Below are 20,793 nucleotides of genomic sequence, written 5' to 3' on the forward strand. Positions count from 1 at the left end.
ATAGCGTCAGCAAAGAGCAAAATAAAGAGTCGTCGATTGCCTCTGCTTCTGACTTCTCTTTAAATATTGAATGAAACTGTTTAAGCGCTAACCTAAAAAGCGAACGAAGAAAAGAGGCACAATCTGAAATAAAAGAGCGCATTCTCTCAAAGACAGCAATGTTTCCTACCAAAGTTTAGTTTTGAGATAACAAACGTCTTGCTGCTGACGCCATGCCTTTTTTTTTTCGTTTGTTTTTGGCAAGATTGGGCTCTTAGAAAAGAACTGTGATTTGTAGAAAACGATCTGAAGCTAAATATGGACAGAAAAATCAAGACCAATTCAATATAAGATCAGACTGTTCACTGTCGCTTGACCTCATTATAAATTGAGCGGCTGTGCAGTGCTCTTCGAAGAGTGGCTATCCCTTGTTTCATTTCACTTGACCTTTCACAAATTGCTTGAGGCGTCATTTAGCTTGTGGGCAGTGTCCCGACTGTCCATCCTCTAAACCTCATTCTTTTATTTTGATCGGTGCAAAATGATTCGTTTTTTAATGAACGAGTCAACTGCTGCAGACCATAATAATTGGATTAGAAGCAATCACTCTGAAACCTTGGCTCCATTAGGACATAAACATTGAAACATGAAGGCGAGGGCTTTAAGCAGTTCGTTTTGTTGAAATTAAGTGTCAGCGTCAGCGTCGTTGCATGTGAGCGAAAACTAAGTTTCGTCCTTGAGTAAATTTGGAGATTATTTAAGTAAATAAATATACAAAAACTTTGGTTTAAGTGGAAATCAAATCCATACCTTCAGCGGGCCAAGCAGCTATTTTACAACAGAGCTATTCCACTCTTTGAAACTGATTCCGCAAAAAGAAAAAAAAAATCTATTCTTGGCAGGATAACGCTATCACGTTCAACTCCTAAAAGCGAAGCTTAAGGGTCCACGAATTTTTCTCTGCTTGTTATGTTCTGGTGCATTGGACTGAAGTACTCTTCACGCACAATAACATGGTAATTGCGGGTTAAGCCCGCGAATGAGCGTATGCAGTCGAACTCTGTATTCCGGTCACGTAAGCCTTCCCCAGCAATGCGGGCAGTTACTTTGGACATATGTTTTGTACGATATCTTTGCTTTGTTACCGCGCACTGTAGCTGCGTAGTGACGTCATTTGTGTGAGAGAAGTCACATTACAGGCATCACATAAAAGGCTTACGAGCCGACGGCACAAATAAAAAAGAACAAACAAAGCAGCATGAGTCTCTTCTTGTGTTTAATTTGAACAGTGAGAGTAAGGAACAAACATTTGGGATATTTGGCTCATTGATTCGCACAACTATTGCTATAAAGCTTCATGGGACGCGTATAACGAAAGCTTCCTGTGGTTGGTATGAGAAATGTCTACCATTGATCTTCACAAACTGAAAAAAATAATTAGTACGAATGATCATCAGATATAAAAACATCACCTTGTGACAACCTTCTGTGCAGAAAAAAACAATGGTCTTTCGAGAATTCTTCAATTATACTCTTCGGAGCAATATTAATTGAATTCGTTAGCTCTCTGAATGCCCTATTAAAATGGTAATCTAATTTTAGCATGTTCTCATATATTGAGCAGTTAGTGCAAAATTTTGTTCTTCTATTTATCTGTTCTCGGCTTAACAAAACATGTTTGCTTTCGTAGTAGCAAGTAATATCGTAGTTTTTCCATTTGCAGTAGCCTTCTATTGACAAGTCTACGGGAAGAAATTTAGGTGTAAAGCACCTTGGCAACACCATCTATTTAGCTCGCTGAGCAAGGCAAAACGAAAAAATAACTAAGCAAATTAATAGAAAATGCGATAACATTTCATATTTCTAAGAAAATATGCAGTTTTTCGTACGTCCTAGCCCAGTGTGCGACGATAAAAAACTTCATTGTGTGTTACGAACCACATGTCGTGTGAAGGAAGCATAGACATCGAACGTTTAATTTTATAATTTTGCAAAGACCTCATTACCTGAGCTATTTTTCTCGCATCAATACTAGTAACGTATGCTGTTTTTGGTGTTGAAAATGTTATAACAACATTAATTAATCATGTTCTACTAAGTAACGCTTCGTCTTTTCCTGGCCTTTTGCTCTATGTCACTGGGTGAAACTATAATCATAAACAGAACTTAACGTTGACATCTTTCGAAGAGCAACTCCCCGCGGCAGTAAGTTGACCCATGGCAAATCTAAAAATTGCTAATAACTTTTCAATCATTGAGCAGCTTATGTACCTTCATATTATCCGTAAAAAACTGCTGTGATAAACGAAGACTGGAAACGAAGGAAAAAGAAATAAAAACCGTTGTCGTAACAAGAAAACAGCTGGTCTATCACTGCACAATGTGAAACGGAAACACAGTAATAAAACATTACAGGAAGAAGGAGATATGTACCCGTGAGTGCACATTTCTGTGCGGCCAAACACTGTCCCACTGGCCTGTCATATTTAGAAAATGCACTAATTGATATTCACTACTTTAAGCATCGCTGAGCCGTGAGCACTCTATTCATGTAGCGTATAGGCGAACAGTAGCCGACCGGCTAGAATTTGTGATACATATTCAGCCGTTCAGGTGTTCACAGGTTCGGTAACGTACCACGACTGAACCGTGCACCGTAAGCATGTTTCAAAGTAGCTCTCAGGTCACCCAACTGCTTTCAGAGGCAGCGCCGTGCCACTTGGCGCAACCTTCCTGCCTGAATATTCCCGCAGGAGAACAAAGATTGGCACGAGCACACGCGAGTTGGTGTGAGAGGGTAACCTATTGAGTCGTTGTGCATTGGTTCATTTGGTTCGTTTGCCCTGTTGATGCAGCTGTCGTGGTCAAAAGAATGCGACGAGCGGACAACTTCGCCACCTCGCGAGCCAACATCGCAATAAAGGGCGTCGTTAACGTCAAGGTGCCCGGCCACCAATCGGTGGTGAACACGACACGAAACTCACTGCTTGAAGACGTCGACGGCGGCTGTGCTCCAACAAGCGGAGGGAAAAAAGTGTTTTCTTTTCGTTGGTATACACGGTGCTTTCTCTCCACTTCCGGCTGCTCACAAAAGTAGGCGCTGCGCCATGCTTCTTGCGCTAATAGTGCCTTCCTTTCTATGCAACTTCTCCCCCCCCCCCCACCAGCCCGGTGCAAACACGCGAAACACGTATATTACCTCATGCTTCGTAGGCCATTGACACCTTAGGTAAGTTTTGCTATTACTGGTGGGAAGATGATCAACATGAGTCAACTGCAGCATCTGCTGTTGGCTTATGTGATTATTTCTAATCTTCAAATAAAATTTCGTGCCCTCGTATCCAGATCAACTATAACCTAGCTATAAAAATGCGCCCTTGATAAAAAACATACAATTTGAAACTTTCCGAAAATTCTTAAGAGTCCAACAAAACTGTACCATGCTTTATTTTTTTTTTGCTCTAGCTGTGAAGTTTTACAAGAGCACTGGAATATTCCAAGTATCACCATCTTGTCTCTCCACACATACAACGAAACACACAAACAACGCACATTCACATTAGTAGTATCTTTTCCTGCTTTTTTATGTTGTGCCCACATTGTCTGAGTAAACTAATACAATATAGGAGTACGAATTACCACCATGCTTTCGCAGGATATTGCGATGAATATCGGCAAACGTACAAACGTTTATCAAAGCTTGTTTGCATAATTTCAACAGGGTATCTAGTGAGTTTTAAAACTGCATCCGGCACAGCTGTGTTGTATGCCAGTGATCAAATGTGCCATGGATACGAAGTCCCGTATGTACTCAAGCTTATAGTACAAGTTGCTTGGCAGAGTTGCTACCTAAATAAAGGCTAATGTCCACAAAGAACTAATCATACTGATTTGACAGAGCAAAGAGTGTTTTATTGCGGTCCCAATATCAATCTTACAGTGCATTCTTAAGCTGTTCAATCCCAGGAATGTGGGTAATATACAGCATTATAGTTTTACATTGAGACAAATGGGTGAGTACAGCCGCAATCCCCATCCTTGTAGAGCACGCGATCAACTGGTTTTGCTCTGTGGCGTGGCACCATGAGGCAGGTGCGGGCTTGACGTGGTGTACCCGTGAACATACGCGGCCTAATACAGATGCAAATCTGCACACATCTAATCTTTGTAGGCGCCTTTGTTTCGCCGGCTGTGCACGTTATTCGAAGATAAAACTTTTTCATGTATTATGGCGTACCTCAGAACAGCCACAAAGGCTGCATCTCTTTTTATGAGAGAGTAAGGCGCGTGTCATCTGTACATGCGCATCATTTTCTTGTCACCAAGATGGCACAACAGCCCTTCCTCCGGATGCATATTTGGCTAAAGAAGCACACTTTTCGGCAATTCAACTAGAGCAAAGTGGTTCTGCACTGTCTGTTTGGTCACGAATGCGCTTTGGCACACCCCGTCGAACCTCACCATGAGCACCGAAGTGTCGCCTCGCAGAGCGAAACCCGCTGGCCACGCGCTCTACCCAAACGTGGACCTGGCTGTACATCACTTTCCCACTAGACTAAGACATCGTTCGGCTCATTCAGTTAAGGATGACGTGGTATGTTTTAACGCAAGAGCGTAAGAAATCTCGAGTCGCAGAAATTCCGCCGTCGGCGTCGGCACCGTTGGTTTTAGAGAAAACTCGTTCGTGAAAGACAAATCGAGAAAGAAGAACTAAAATAAACAAATTATTGTTCGGCCCCATTGAGCATCGAACCCGGGCCGTTCGCATGGCAAGAAGGTGTCCTACTACAAAGCCACGAGGTTACTTGCAGCTGCTTTGGGAAAAAGCAATACATAAATGCTATCTAGTGAAAAAAGTCTCCCAAATGCATTTTGTTCGACAGGTGTCACGACGAAAACGAGCCCGTTAGGCGATTTGTAGGTGCATTTGGGAGGTCGTCCAACTAACAGCCAGGAAAGTGCAGCCATCGCCGCTAAAAACACACAGGAACTTTCAAACAGCTCTAAAAATGGGCAACTATGTTCATCTAGCGGAAAACATACCTTTCCAGAGGCGTTGATCAAGCTGACAGCAAATGCTAAATAATGTGCTGCTATCTGTTAGGCATTGTGAGAATTTTTATGGCCTCCGAGATGGCAAGCGCATGGCGTGTATCTTGGAAGCCATGCGACTCATGCTTGAGTTCAAAAACCTGCACGTGCTATTCGAGCGTGATGATGATGATGATAATGATGATATGTGAGGTTTAACGTCCCAAAACCACTATATGATTATGAGAGACGCCGTAGTAGAGGGGTCCGGAAATTTTGACCACCTGGGGTTCTTTAACGTGCGCCCAAATCTGAGCACACGGGCCTACAACATTTCCGCCTCCATCGGAAATGCAGCCGCCGCAGCCGGGATTCGATCCCGCGACCTGCGGGTCAGCAGCCGAATACCTTAGCCACTAGACCTTTGCGGCGGGGCACCATTCGAGCGTACGTGCGTGTGTGTGTGTGCCTGTGTGCCATCTGTGAGACATTGAGCAAAACGTGTCTCGGCTACAGCAGAGTGCCATGCTAGCAGAGGGAAGTGTCCACACTGCACAGTCACTGCATTATTATAGACACATCGCGCTCGCGCTTGCGTTTGTGTGTGTGTGTGTGTGTGTGTGTGTGGCGTGCGTGTTCGTGTGTGTGTGTGTATGTGTGTTTGTGCGTGTGTGTGTGTGCATGCGTGCGCGTGCGCGTGCGCGCGTGTGTGTGTACGCGTGCGTGCGTGAGTGTGCGTGTGTGTGCGTGCGTGCATGTACGCGTGTGTGTGTGTGCGTGCATGCGTATACGTGTGTGTGTGTGTACGCGTGTGTGCGTGTATGTGTGTGTGTGTGTGTGCATGCGTGCGTGCGTGTACGCGTGTGTGTATGTGTGTACGCGTGCGTGCGTGTGTGTACGAGCGTGTGTGTGTGTGTGTGTGTGTTTGTGTGTGTATGTGTGTGTGTGCGTGTGTGTGTGTTTGCGTGCGTGCGTGTACGTGTGTTTGTGTGCCTGCGTGCGTGCGTGTACGTGTGTGTATGTGTGTACGCGTGTGTGTGTCTGTGTGGTGTGTGTGCGCGTGCGTGCGTGCGTGTACGTGTGTGTGTGTGTACGCGCGCGTGTGTATGTATGTGTGTGTGCGTGTTCGTATGTGTGTGTGTTCGTGTATGTGTGTGTGTGTGCGTGTACGTGTGCGTGTGTGCGTGTGTTTGTGTGTACGCGTGTGTGTGTGTGTGCGTGTGCGCGCATTTGTGTGTGTGTGTGTGTGTTTATGCGCGTGTGCGCACATTTGTATGTGTGTGTTTGTGTGTGTGTGTGTGTGTGTGTGTGTGTGTGTGTGTGTGTGTGTGTGTGTGTACGTCTACGTGTGCGTGTACGTGTGTGTGTGTGTGTGTACGTCTACGTGTGCGTGTACGTGTGTGTGTGTGTGTAACAAAACATATTAATAAGTATGAATTTAGCGGTTGAAGAGCGCACTAGGGGCCGGATTTCGCTGCCACCTTCAACTCGTAAAGACAAAGCTTAAGGGTCCCCCAATTTTTGTCTAAGTTGTTGTTGGCAAACAACTAGCTGTAGACTGAAGATGCGATCTTCGTTTGTGCATTAAGACAAACAACCTAATATTTAAAACAAGAATGTAACTGTGAGAACTTGTCTAAGAAATCTCATACTTAGTTCAATGTGTCGTTTAACTGATTTCTATGCGATGCACACAACATAATATCATGCAAGTGCTCGCACAAATGTAAAAAAATTGTCTTAATGTAGTTGATTTAAACAATTATGGGCAATGGTATGTGCAAGGATTTTCGCTTAACCTCACCAAACTCTTCCAAGTGCTCATACAAATCTAAAAACAATTATGAATTATTGTAGTTGATTGAAACTGTTATAGACGATGGTACGCGCAAAAAATTGCTTTTACCCTAACCAAAATGAATATGGCATAAATATTCATTTATGCCGTATTCCTTCATGAAACTATTCATTTCAATTATGGAAGTTCATAATCATTTATGAAGTTCCTGCACAACATCCCCTGAATGGAAATTGATCAGCGGGGGCAAAGGCTTACATATCTAGACAAAAAAAACTTGAAGTGGTATAGTTTTCACGAGAGGCACAGATTTGTTTTGGTACAACAGTTCTCAAGAACAAAAATTACCGCTTGCAAAAAACTCACTAACCGAACAGCTGCATTTCTGTCAGGCTGACAGACGGTAGGGTGGGACTTTGACAATGCTTCGACTAATTGAGGAAATTCGCAAATATGTAACAGGGCTTTCAGTAAGGACAAACTTCTGGAATGCTGCCTTCACACATGGAAAGACTGAATCCTCAAAAAAGCGATGATCGTTACTACAATTGCTCAAATCATTTATTATGCACCTGCACCTTACAGCATCCGGAATATTCAAAAACATTTAACGCGTGTCAGAGGCATTCAAAAGAGTTACTGGTTGGAAATTAGATTGTCCATCGTATGAGAAGCTGAGTGGAAAAATCTCTTATGGCTGTGCGCTCATTTGAGTGGCAGGGACAGCAAATATTACATTTTAATTTATCCAAAACTTCTAAGCGAAATGATAGTACAGGACAGGAAATGCCACTGCGATAGAAATGATCACTCGACAGAGTCATTATCAGGCCGTGTATAATTATTCTGATTAATGCAGGATAATTGCAAGGCACTTGCTCCAGCAGAGGGCTAGGAGGACTTCCCAATAATACGTGCTTTGCAAAGTATTCTATTGACTCATTCATTAATTCGGAACTTGTTCAAAATCTCACAATGCACTGAGAAAGGTGAACGGCTTCAGTAAATATTTGTCAAAAGAAACAACTTCTTGACCTAGCTTTGAGCTTTTTAAATCACATGACATATCATTCTTCAAATGAAACATTTAGAACTTCTTTAACTGTTATAATATACTGCGTAGGGGTGACACCAACTTCAGGTTAGTTAATACAATGATGTTTAGTCTGTTCTCCTGCGAAAAAATAATAAATTAAATCCACGTAACGAAATCTCATAGAAACGAGAAATGTAGAGGGCTCTTATTTGGTAGAGTAATGAAATTCATGTATAATGTTGAATTCTTATCACAGAGCATATCGCGAAAAAATGAATGTACAAGACGTATGCATGGCGTCAGGATGATATGTACCATTATGTTTCTGAAGAAATAATGTATCTTTATAAAGGGCCATCAATCTAACTATTTAAGCACTCATTACAATAAAAAGCAAGTTTTAAATTACGCTCTCGTTTATTTATAAAAACGCAGATATTCAATAAAAACAAAGGCTCATAGAAGTATTCAGACACGAAAGTTCAGATGGATTTTGGTGCAGGCTACATTTTGTTCAAATGTAATATGATAAATCTTAAATTTCATGTACTTCCAGCTTTGGAAATGTATGTCGCTTCTAATACAGCCTTGGTGATAACACATAAAAAAGTCGTGAAGAGAACTGCTGATGAAACTCAACATGAAGTAAGCGTCGAAGACGTCTCTATGCTTTCGTAATCATTAGTTGTACACGGTTTTTTTTTGTTCTGTGTGTGCATCCAATTAGAACGACGGTCCTAATGGAAGATACTTCCATGAACGTGCCAACCAAGGCGTTAGTGGTGGTGACAATAAAGTTGTTTTCATTCATTTATTAGTGGTGCGAGGCTCGCCAGGCAGCTTCCAAGTTTATAAACTAATAAGCTCGACTAAGCTTTATTTTTTTTTTGTTCACTACATTTAGTTGCTTTAAAAAGAGGTGGGAGCCGCAGGTTTGCGATTAGTGAAACTTGCACGTATGCGATGCACGTTTTCACGCGAAGAGTTTGGTAGGACATGATTGGCTACCGAAGACTTGTTAGCGGCATAATGACGTTACCGCTATACTGCAGGCTTCGTTATAACGTTGTCTTCCATCGAAGGTCCAAGAGAAAATCTTTAACTTACACGGTGTTCCTTTAAGAGCGATATACAAAGAGAAAAAAGGCTTTTTATTTCTGCATATTGGAAGAATCGTTCTCGTTGACTGTAGGCATTAGTTCAGGGCCCCATTTGCTCGCAGCCCACCACGTGCCCACTGCATCGGCTGGTGCTGCTCCTGCGGCTACGAGCTGGTCAGTGCAGTCCCCCAGGAGTAATGTAAGGGTGAAGAAATAGGACGGTAGCTCGGTGGTTGTGGACATTCCCGGGTGCAGTGATATACCGCCGGCTTATCTCCACAGTATAGGCAGGCAGTATGAGGGATTTTGTGTGGCATGGAGGAGATGAAGGATGTAGAGGAAGGGGAATGAATAAGTATGAAGCTGCCGCCAGGCAACCGCGACCTCCCAGTTGAGTGATTTATGTGGTGGTGGAAAGTACATGCGACTTTGTCGTTAATAAAATGCGTGTCAGTGTAGTTTAAAGCTTCGTTCGGTGTATCGGCTGGGTTGGACAGCTATTCCTATGGCGCCTGGTTTGCAAGCTCTCGAGCTACTGCATTAGCACATTCATTGCCATGGAGGGAAAAAAAAGTGCCTTTTGTTAGCCAGTCCAGCGAAGTAAACTTTTTAGAAAGTGACTAGCGAAATATGAACTTGCTTTCAGATTTCGCAAGCAAGTTTAGAAAGCAGCTTATTTTTCCCTAGTTATAGCAAACTATCGTAGAAAAGTGCAATAAAATTTGATTTTGAAAAGTATTTAGTTCTTACCATTTTTACAAGTATCATGATATTCAGCTTGTAAATATAACGACACTTACAATGCTAACGCCATCTTACAGTCTCATTCTATGTTGATGGGTTCTTTTAAGACTTGGTCTACCCTCGCTAAGTTATTGCTTAACTTAAGCGGCAGCAGACGCTGTCAACATTCGCCCAGTATTGTGCTCATTGGTAACTGTAAGTGCATCAACATAACCGTGGTAACATCAACCTAACTTAACATCAAAACAGACCTCTTCAGTTCCTTACTGTGTATTACCATGTAATTACAAGATAAGAAGCAAGAAGCAACAGAACAAAGAAATAAACGTGTTCACGACAGATACTTCCAATTAAACTCCTTAGAATAAAAAGAGTAAAAGCCTGTCAAAAAAATATAAACACATTATAACACGATACCTTTCCAAACTAATGGATGGCTGTTTACTGAGGTAGTCCAGCTACTGATCGCGGTAGTATTTGGAAAATGTTCTAGCGGTATTGCTTATTAATGCCTATGAGTTCATGAACATTTTCTAAAGCACAGCAGTACATAACTACTAAAAACCGAAATTTGTTCGTCTTATGTGCGCGAGAATCTCCATGCATGCACGCGGTAGAAATTTAGAATACGCTACTGCTCACCCCTGGTCGTTACTCGTCTCTGTAGGCCTAGTACTTTGACATTCTAGTAGGCAATGAATTATCAACGCGTAATGCGAAACAGTGTTCGTTGTCCTCGATAGGATTGACAGCGTTACTTTGCACTCACTCAGGCAGTCACCCACGTTTCTCCGACACTGCTTGCAGAAATTGTGCCCTGCCTTATATCCGGGAGCCTAGAAGAAAAGCAAAAAGCCCGATACTCATAATTCTGTTTCAAACAAAGGGCACGATAAAGTAATAATTTAGCGATATACCTACACTATAATCATATTCTACTTAAGATGCTTTCTCTGCAGATCAGTAATGCTGGGTGCAAACAGCTTCACATCATGAAAAGTACAAGGCTGTATACCAACTAGAAAAAGTTATAAATGAGCAATGCTTATAAAGACATGAAGAAAAAATACTAACTAATAGACGAGTACTAACAGACGAAGATGTAGGAACTGATTGTAAGCAGGTAGATATGATAGGAGCAAAAAATGCCTCGATAAAAGACACCTGTTGGTTATTAAAACAACACCTTTTTGACGTGCAGTAGTTATGTTGCAATAAAAATTATCGAAATTTTCGAAGTTTCCAACTAGTTTGTTTAGGTACTACAAAGACAAAGTTCACCCACAAAGTACGGCAAAAGGAAGTCGTAGTCCTTCTTACCGATCCCTTCATCTCGCTAAAAGTAGCAATCTGAGGTCCTCACTCTCCGTACAGCAGTGCAATACAATATACAGTAAAACAGAGAACATAAAATTTCACAAAATGCTTATTTTGAAAATAGTTCTGATTACACAGTATTTACGAAAGGGCACATAAATGTAAAGTCTCTAATGTGCATGCTCTCAAAGCCTATTGTCATAACGAGTGCATCATGCGGCTGTTTCAATACACTTAGTTGGAGCACAGTAAGAGCACAGTTGGAGCCCTGTCATGTATTTCTGTAATCTTGTTTCAAAATTTAGCGTTCGATAACTTTCATGATGTAGAGGAGAGGGGGGAGATGAACAACAAAAGAGAAGGCAGGGAGGTTAACCAGGCACATGCCTGGTTTGCTACCCTACTCTGGAAAACGAAAAGGGGGCATAAAGATGAGAGAGAGGGGAAAGATAAAAGAAAGAGAGAGGAAAAAACAGGATTGTCAGTCAATCGGCTGGCGCGTATGCAGCAGTGGCACTACACAAAAGTTAAAGGCTGTCACGTAGGCCTGTAGCCCTCAAAAAGCACAACGCAGCTTTGACTACTTTTTGAGCCGACGAAAGGCGAGGAAGGTCTTCCAGTAGCATCTGCATAGAGAGTGGCCGATCGTCCAATTGTCGCAATGCGTCCGAAAGCTTCTTTCTTTCGGAGGCAAATCGAGGGCAATGGCATATCAGATGGTCGATGTCTTCTTTGGAGCAGCAGACATCGCATTCCGCACTGTCGGTCAATCCGATGAGGGTTCTATATGCTTTTGTGAAGGCAACACCCAACCAAAGGCGACAAAGAAGCGAAGCTTCACGTCGTCGAAGCCCGGATGGAGGTCGAAGTTCCAGTCGAGGGTTTATTTGGTAGAGTCTCGTATGTCTTATACTTGGGGTGTTCCACTCCTGCAGGCACAGACTACGTGCCAGGTGACGAAGTTGCTTTTCAGCGTCAGTCCTTGACAAAGGAATAGGAAGGGTGTATCCTTCTTGGTGCAATGTGCGAGGCGCGTGTACTGCAGTTAAACTATATGTGTGCACAGCACAATAACAAGTATCCTCGTACACACATACCTTCCACGTCTACCCTACAGGTGGCTCGTTCTCCTCCATTCAAAACATCAATGCTAATCCAATAAGACGCCAGAAAAGTTCACTTGTTCGTCAGCACACAGCTCGAACCCCTCTTTGGCCATGGACGCCCGAGATAATTTTTCACTCGATATTGTTCTAGGCATCCGGCCTCACCGATAACTTTAGAAAACGCGTGCTTACTTGGTTAAGGAAACTTGTGTGCGCAGAACGCACGTTGTTGAAGCAACACGTCACGACAGATTTTGCTGCGCGAGATTTGCGTGGGTCTTGTTAGAGGCGTAATCAAGTTACCGCAAGTTATTCCTGCGTTATGTTGGTGTCAAGCGTTGAAAAAGTAAAGCAGTGGTACCTGTATGTGTACCTTGCTTTAGTGCGCGGGAAAATCTCTCTGAAAGGACCCGTGTGCTTTACCAAAAACTGAGTCATGCAGTCACCTGATGTTTACTTCTCAAGAGTTCAGTGTTGTGTACGAAAAGTATGAAAAGTAAGCACGCATTCATCATAAGCAAGTTTTTTGCCGTCATAACAATATAGAACTTTTCTCATCACCTTGTTTCAACTGTATTCAAGTCATCCACACCAGCCTGAATACTCAGTTATACAGTGCCTTATCTGCTTTTTTTCAATGGTGAGTAAAATAACCACAAAGCAGATACCTGTTTAAAATTGCTGTCTGTCATGACCAGGACTCAACCACCAACAAAAAGCTGTAATTGTTCTTTTTCTACTTTGCATTGTTACGATGCACCTTTCTGTTTTTCGTTTTTTTAACCTTATCTTCCGTTTTCCTGTATTTATTTCACATTATACCTAATATTCTATTTAGTAAATACTTACTACTTTTTCGCTCTTAATATTTCTTCTTTTCATTTTATGTATGCACCAACTTCAAAGTTGCTCCTGGACACATTAGATATATAAATGTATAAAGTGCAATAAAGGAAACAAAGGAGTATGCAAGGAAATATATATCAATACATAGTGGTGTTACCCTCTAATAGTACAAATTTTTCGCATTGCATTAGTTATTTCGGAGAAATTATAGCGACCATTCACATTACCACTTGAGAGGCCTTAACTAATGAACACTTTTGAGAAACAAGACATCCAATCATGTAGAGATACCTTCATAGTCATACGCAAAGTTAAACGCATGGGAATCTAGCGTTCCCTGTTATACGAATACTTCGACGATGCTTAGGCCCGTCCAAGGCAACAGTCACGGCCATACGTGCTTTCCTACGTAGCCAGTGCGTAACGGTTTGGCTGCGCGTAAGTACAAGTTGTGGAAAGAAAAAAGAAAGCGACTTTTATTCACTTATTCTCTAAATAACAACCAGTAGTCCAACGAAAAGAAAAAAAAAGAAGCGACCGATGCACCACATACACAGTGCATGTAGACATATTCTGTAGCATTTGGCAACACGGTGTGTCATGACAAAACATAACCAGCCAGCCTCTTATTGACACAGTATGTAAGGGACACTTTATTAGACCGCAAATGCGAACAAATCTTTAGTATGAAAGTCATCTTCCACAGCTGTCGCGCGTGTTTTGTTTCTCTATTTTTGTGGCCGATGTACTCTGGTGCATATACTTATCTTCCTGACCTTAGTAACGTTCTTTTTCTCTTTTTTTCTAGACCCTGAATTGACATGACTTAGTGAGCACCATCTCAATTTTGGGGGAGCTCAAAGACTGACGCAGAGACAGGGCTTTTAGATACGATATGCTATCTGTCCAAAAGCCAAATGTGAACCCCTTTTTTTCTCATTGTTACAGTTTGCTTCTCCTCGATACTACGAGATCCATCGCGGAGGTTCAGTGCTTAAGCCTGTACTGTACCTAAATCTATGGCGATGTTTTCCTGGCAGTAGAAATCTGTACAACTTACATACCATTCAGGCGGTCACAACCGCATTGGTATTTCTTGGTCCTTACTTTTAGCTATGGACTCTCGATCACTACTGATTAACCTCTCTCTCTCTCTCTCTCTCTCTACATATATATATATATATATATATATATATATATATATATATATATATATATCGCTTCGTTTCTCGGCCTAAGAACATAAAAAGTAACATAAAGAAATAAGTGGAGTTGGTGAATAGGCAGAAGGAAACTAAGAAGAAAAGCTGTGGTCAACGAACCCTTACAAACACTTACATCTTCTGAAGCTACACTAAGAAACTACCGGTATATTTAGTTGCCTAAGGCATCTACTGCATCGCATTCGCACCAGCTTTCACCTCTTCCATCGCTGTTCTTCCTCGGTAAGGTGGCGTATTCTATCGCAAGATGCACTTTTGTACTACCATGGATGCTTAGTCGTTAGAGCTTCGCACGAAGCTTTCCCCTCTATTTGCGTTTCCTTCCCAAATGTATACCCACAAAGTTGTGGGAGTAATGCTCTCGAGAAGTCCAAGTGGTTAATGAAAGTTTTTCCAGGTGCACCTGTACTTATTGGGCCACACAAAATAGTCATTCAAGAGTAATTTGCGTGGTGTGGGCTGTTAGGACATTAGGACATTTTCGCTAATGAAGTTGCAGGTGCCATCGTAACGATGCACCTGCAACTTGCTTCATTGACTACAACAGGGTACACAGTGAAATGTTTTCTCAGGAGGTGATTTTGTTTTATCTATAGAGAGAGTTACTTGCGGCCATCAAACTGTGGAAATATTGCTGTGATTTAGTAGAAGTATAAGAACTAGACGTACAAAGCTAGGCAGGGAACATTACGAGCCGTAACTGGGGCAATGTTGTTTCTGTCCTTTTCCCTCAACTGCATGGCATGCACTCTTTCTTCGTATTATTCTTATCCATAAGCTACAAACCAGCATCAGCAATTTATCTCTGAAAGAGAGTCACAAAAAAGTACAACATTAGACTAGTATCAGTTTGTGATGGCCCATTATTAAGCACGTAAAAGCCCAAACCCATTATACTGGTCCGCGACTTGAACGTATACAGTATGCACCTTTAGATCTAGCTTCGTCTATTCGTCACCATTAATTTCGTGAATGTGCGTAAATTTTTTGAATAAATATTTCTGAATTGAAACTGATTTCCTTTGGATTATTTTCTTTTGACTCAACCTGAACAAACACGTTGTCGTCCCACGTTTACAATTCCACATCGCCATTACAGCATTACAAAATCGCAATTTTTGACCGAACGACTATATCGAGCTATTCTTCAATAGCAATGAATTTTTTTCTTTGAGAAAAGACAATGTTTTATGGCTAAATTGGCAAATGAGATCGCATATTGGATCATTGCAGTCCCCATTTATTTAGTCTCTGTGTTTTGTACTCTCGGTCTGTCTCGGTGGAACAATGACTGGGGTGCTCGGCTGCTGTCGCAAAGGTCACGGGGTCGATCCCGACCGGGACAATTGCTTTTCGATGACGGCGGAATGGTAGAGGCCTGTGTACGAAGTGATATCAATGCACGACAAACAACACCAGATGACAAAATTTTCCGGAACCCTTCACTACAGCGCTTCTCATAATCATATGGTGGTTTCGGAATGTACAATCCTCGATACTGCTACTCGACGTTGCATAGTACGAATTACGAATTATTTCTTGTTGGAAAAGAATAAAATATAGTGAGAACATGAGCATTATATTGCGCGTTAAAACATACGGAGAAGAGAAGAGCAGAGTGACCTTAAAACTTAGGGCAGAGCGAAACTAATACGCACCTGTAGCTCATCTAGAGTACGACTCACTAAGATACTTGTTGGTTAGTTAAAGCAGTTTAGGGTCCCAAAGTTTCTATATTTTTGAACTAGGTCTCATTGGAAGGCTTAAGATAATATCAATTATATAAGCTTCTTTACCATGGACTGACATCGCATAGTAGACAGGCCTCTACTACTTCACCTGCATGGAAACGCCACCGCCACATCCTGGTTTCAAAACCCCGATGGTCGGGTCAGCATTGAACCGTTCAGCCTCATATGCGGCCAAAGATATGGGACTTCAATTAAATGAACATTTTCATTGCATATGGCGCATTGCTCTTTACCTATTTTATAGATATGCATGATATGCTTGTTTCTCGTGGTAACAGCACAGTGGCCATACATGTTTGCAAGACAGTAGCTGACTTCAAATACATGTAACAGTAGTAGCATTGTTCTCAAGGATTACGTTTTGCCACGCAAAATTCTGGCTTCAGTTCGGGAAGTTTATTATCAATTTAAACAGCCCCATTTCTATTATTACTGAAGCCGATATTTATTTTTATATGCTAATTGTTTCTGAGATAAGCACCCATACGTCATCATATAGCATGGTGTTGACAGTGTATGTGCTCACTGAATGCTATTTTTGCGCCAACTACCGACTTTTCTGAAGGTCAAGCGGAAACCAATATTAATGGCGTGATTATGAAATCTGCTGAAATGTCACACCCACCTCAAATGAAAGAAGCGTGCGCTATGTCAAATCTAGATAAATCTAACTTTCCGAGCGGTCCACCAGCAATCTTATTCGCGAGGCTGGTAGGAGACGCATTGTCGATAAATTGGAAGAGGTTGCGTAACGATGAGTGCTCTCCACGACTAGCGAATAAAAATGTTGCCGACGTTGCTAGAAACTCGCAGCGACAAATGCGGCAGATGAGTTATATGGCTGCACTGACGGAGCCTTGGCGAGCAGGACTCTCTGTGCGGCGTCTTTTGCTTCGGAATATTCCTATTTTATCATCTTGCTGAAATCGCGTTGTGTAAGGTTTTCGCAACTGAGTGAGGAGACGTTGACGACAGGCTAAAATCTTCAATAACGATATTGGAAAATTTTTTTCGAAAAGATATGAAAGGGAGCAAAAGGTCTAGAAAAAGACAACTCCAAACTACTTCACTTTGCTGAGTGCTGAATTTTGGTCGTAATACTGTGGTGACAGAAAAGAATAGCGTTAATAAACGTATACCTATAGTCAGGAATGATTTGTACTTTATTCAATCAGGCAAATTGGCTATATCACGTCCAGTAAGTTTTGCACCATCAAAATTATTTGTCTAGAACATAACTTTAATGTACGATAGTTGACATACATGGCTCAACCATAGTTCTTCTGCGTGGAACTTTTTATTCAAATTATCTTTATGGGGCTAACCCTTGGAGCATAATCGTAATATCAAGTACGATGCCCTTTTTGGCATCTTTAATTGCATCTCATAGTTGCGCTCTTAGAGCCCCGTCACTGTGAAACAATGCTGTATCAAAACATGCGCCTCATCAGCATTCCTTTATTTTCTGGCGCCGTATATTGAAATAAGCAGTGGACCCATGGACTTTTTTCTGAAAACAAATGAGGGACCATACCATCATGTGGTGGTTGATCCATGATCATTTCTTAAGACTTGTGCACATATATACCAACGCATACTCAACGGAAAAGTTTTGTATTTATATTTCGGTTTCTGTCAAAAACCTTTTGGGAGCGCAATGATGAAGGTATCTTCTGCTAGCCGTAAGTTATTAAGTTCAAGTTACGCGCATAATTTCCGGCAATGTTACTTTAGTGTTGAGACAGCCACCAGTGCAGCCTCAAAGCAATGTTATATCTAATTAAACAAAAGCACTTCTATTAAGGTGGTAGTCACTGACAAAGCTTCCCACAGTACGCACGCTGTCGGTAAAACATGCACAGAGCCATTATTGCTGGCTTCCAAGACCGGATGTAGCATCACTCAGCGAGATCCTCAAGCCCTCGCGAAAGCCGTATATGCCTCTTGTGACATATACGTTGGCATTCATCATGGTCTCCATCCACGAGCCGCTCTGATGGCGTTGTGTTCCTGCAAGCAACCGGACTGAGAGACAAACTGTGACTGTTTACTGAAAATGCTGCTCCCTTCTACTTGGATAGTGTTCCAGTCACAATATTTTTCTTCTTACTGACAAAAGTCCTTCTTGTTCTCTTTCATTCTTTTACACCCCTTTTCCCCTTCTCAAGCACAGGGTAGCAAACCAGAGTCTTCGCCTGGTTAACCTCCCTGTGTTTCCTTCATCTTTCTCTTTTTCCTATATGCTTCATCAAATGTGAAATTCTACTGGCGCCTCTCGTCTACGTCAACACGAGTGATGCAAAAAATAACAATAGACTATAATCACGTGATTACATTATCATATGATGTCATCATGACGTCATATGTTGAAAAATTATCTCATATGGACATTGCACGAGATCGGAGCTTGGTGAATGGTAGACATGAAGCGCAAAACTGTAGGTTAGGTGCCTGTAATGCTGGAGGCAAAGCAAATTCTCATTTGGTGCATGAATCATTCTGATGGTGTCACGGCAGGAACAACACGTAGATTGAGTGAAAAAAAAAGCCTGGGTTTCACCCTCCGGTTCTCTTAGGAATATAGTTTCCTATAAATACACTAGAGGGAACTCTGGCGCTAGTGTATATGGAAGCTGCAATGCACGGCGCTTCAGCGAGCATGCCGATGATGAGTAGTACACGGATTTGTCTCATTTTCGTATCTCTGGCTCCGTTTAGCTCCGCGTGATTTGAAGCTGTTTTGTCGCGAAACAAAAATCAGCAAATGCTGAGCAGTTGCGCTTCACCACCTTAATCTTGTAGGCTTACCATTTCAAATCTGGTTACGAAGTTCAAAAGAGTTTGGTCTTTCCTTCGAAACGAAACCAAAACACGGCAATGAACAAAACGGCAAGTGCAATTTGAGGCACGCAAGTACGAAGAATAGGCAAATCGATGTCCAGCGCCAGAGTCCTCTCTAGATAAATTTAGGAAACTCTATGGTCTTAGCGGAGTGCATAAAGAATCCTGTGAGATTTTGCTCAGGCATCACGAAAGCGGGGAGGAAAAAGGTGAGTATTCAGAATTGAATAACACAGCTTTGATTTCATGGCCCAACCTTACATTTATCACGGCCACCGAATGGTTTTATATATCCAGAAAATAACGTCGCCCTCTTGGGAAATACAATACAAGAACCAAATGAATGAAGATCCGACACTACCTTAACTTTTTTTACAGTGTGAAAGAAAGAGTGAGAAAGAAAGTGCGCGGGTTGGAACCATGACTGCCTTGAGAAAATTATGGTAGCTGTTCAAGCAAAACCAAGTAAACAGTAAACGCACCATGAAGGTCACTATTCATGCGGCAGAGTAAAAGGGCAGCCAAATCAAAAATCTGAAAGCAGGCCATTGTTTCTTCAGTAGATTGTCTTTGGGAGCCTACACGGTGCTTTATTTGCTCCAAGTGCGCAAGACAAGCCCGTCAAAATCACGAGAACCCCGAGCGTAAGTACATTTGTCCTTCAATCGGAATAAAAAAGGACGAAGCAGGGGCAAGAGGAATAATACAATTCTGAAGCATGAGCAAACCAAGCAACCTTTAGGAATTCCAGTTTCTGCACTGTTTAGATTAGTGCTATGTTTGGGGAAGACGGGTCACAGTCAGTTCGCAGGCCTTTCTTCCCGACAATAGAAGATATTCGCTCGGCTGCACTTCTGATATCCCCTTGTTCGCTCGGAGATTGCTCGCTTCAGAGCGAACGAAAACCCTCCACCTGCCAGGCTAAGAAGAGAAGGTCCGCCTGGACTGGCGATGGGGGTCGAACCTGGAAATCTGATTTCCCCTTCATGCACGGTTAACAGTGGTTTCCGGGAGGCCTTGCTTGAAGCAATCATTTAGACTCGCCTTACGTTTTCGCCGACATCGCGTTTCGTGTGAGCTTCCCGTGGACCTGACTTGGGAAAGGGTGATGCTGTTCGTTTCAAGCTTGCGAAAGGCCAACTTGGATGAGGCTTGATATAATGGCAGAATTAACGCTCATGACACATCAATCGGAAAGGTTTCAGTGCCCTATAGATCGTGTCTGCTCACACATTGGACAAGGGTTACAAGCTTGAGACAAGCTTGAGACAAGGGGACAAGCTTTGAGATCAAACTGGGAAAGCCGGATGTAAGATAAATATTCCCACGCAGATAAGCTCTCCACTGATTCCAGGGCTGGATATATTGAGCAATGAAAGTATTATAAATACACTAACACATTTAGGTGGAGTGAGATAATTAGGCGTGCAGTGAAGCTGTACGTGCAGCGTACTCGAAAGCGTTCAAGGCGAACGTTAACTTCCACGGTCGTATCGCAGTATTGTAAGTGCATGATTCTCACTGTGAAAATTGGAAGCACGTGTTTACACCCAGAACAGTTGCGACCCCGCTTATACTCCGAACGATTACAGCTGCTAAGCATATAATTTCTCAGATGCGCAGCTCTTCTCTTTCCCGAGCTTTTCGGAAAGAGGATGTTATTACTGCGGAGGGAGCGGCGGAAAAACGCGATGACCAAGTCGTTCATAATGCGAGTTGTGCACCTCCCCACTCGCTAAACCACCAGTTTTCAATTAAAGACTAAGTGTGTGACGCGGCCGGGGCTGTTTTGCACTTGTCTCTCTTTGTTCTGCAATAATGCTCGACTGCAGGTGTCTGCACCATTTATTTGCTCATTATAATAAGCCTTCCCTTTCAGCGGCAACATTTTGAACCCTGCAGCTTAGTTCTTCTAGAAAACACGTCGCAACGAGCGGTGCATGTTCGGTTTTCATTAGGTTTCGAATGCCTCGGCAGTCAAGACGCAGTTCAGGGGTGAAGAAGGGAAGGGGCAAGGCCCC

The 20,793-nt window shown here is 42.4% G+C and overlaps 1 long non-coding RNA gene across 1 annotated transcript in view; it reads right to left on the reverse strand.

The window, feature by feature from the left end:
• Positions 1-1,254: 1,254 nt before the first annotated feature.
• LOC142813913 (uncharacterized) overlaps positions 1,255-20,793 on the reverse strand; it is a 64,077-nt gene continuing 44,538 nt past the window's right edge. Inside the window, exons 2-3 of the long non-coding RNA XR_012894732.1 lie at positions 10,458-10,524; positions 1,255-1,403 (exon numbers count right to left, since the gene is read on the reverse strand). This is a non-coding gene — a long non-coding RNA (uncharacterized LOC142813913). The remainder of the gene's footprint in view (positions 1,404-10,457; positions 10,525-20,793) is intronic.

This window comes from Rhipicephalus microplus, chromosome 4 (genome assembly GCF_043290135.1).
Source record: "Rhipicephalus microplus isolate Deutch F79 chromosome 4, USDA_Rmic, whole genome shotgun sequence".
Taxonomy (NCBI): domain Eukaryota; kingdom Metazoa; phylum Arthropoda; class Arachnida; order Ixodida; family Ixodidae; genus Rhipicephalus; species Rhipicephalus microplus.